The sequence below is a fragment of the Brachionichthys hirsutus genome, chromosome 12 (genome assembly GCF_040956055.1).
Source record: "Brachionichthys hirsutus isolate HB-005 chromosome 12, CSIRO-AGI_Bhir_v1, whole genome shotgun sequence".
Taxonomy (NCBI): Eukaryota; Metazoa; Chordata; class Actinopteri; order Lophiiformes; family Brachionichthyidae; genus Brachionichthys; species Brachionichthys hirsutus.
Window position 1 is genome coordinate 13,200,627 of NC_090908.1, and position 760 is coordinate 13,201,386.

Below are 760 nucleotides of genomic sequence, written 5' to 3' on the forward strand. Positions count from 1 at the left end.
TTTTATCTTTGTCATGTCCTGTTTTCTATTCAATTTCTTAATATGGATATGCTAATGGAGCTAACGGAGGCTAATGGAGGCTGAGAAACACTGAAAGAAGTCCCTGTGCTTTTCTTTTTTAACCAGACGAGGGGAGCACCGGGCACAGAGACCTTTGGCCTCTTAGGGCACCCTTAATCATCATCATCATCATCATCAGATGATGTAAACGTCGCAGTACCTGCAGCTGGAGCTACGCTAACCTCAGCTAGGTGCCGGGCCTCTTCTTCACCTGACGTGAAGGAAACAGCTGCCCAGGTTCCAGAGGAGAAGAGGCGGGGCCTCGTTACTAAGGGTGACGGGATGCTGCTGCTCTCCCAACTTTATCCACAACCCTGTTTCTCTGAGAAGAGGGGAGGCGTCAAAAAGGGTTAAAGGTGCTGCTCTATGTAAATGAGGGTGGGGGTGAGGGTGAGGGTGAATGGGTGAGTCGGTCCGGATAGTTCCACGGAGATCCTCCGTTCGCCTCGCCATCGGGCGAGGGCCGGCGTTCCGTGTTCCCTCGCTTCTCCTCGCTTCTTTTTGTCTGTCGTTTTCCAAGCATTCTCTCAGGAGGAGGATTAAAATCCATCTCAGGAAAGCTTTACATCCGTCCGTCCGTCCGTCCGTCGCGTCGGATGAAAAACTACAACCTTCCAGGCTAACCGGGGAAAGAGACGGTCCTCTCCGTTTCCTCCGGAGCCCCAGAGAGCAGCGGCGGGTCCGGGTCCGCCCCGAGCCC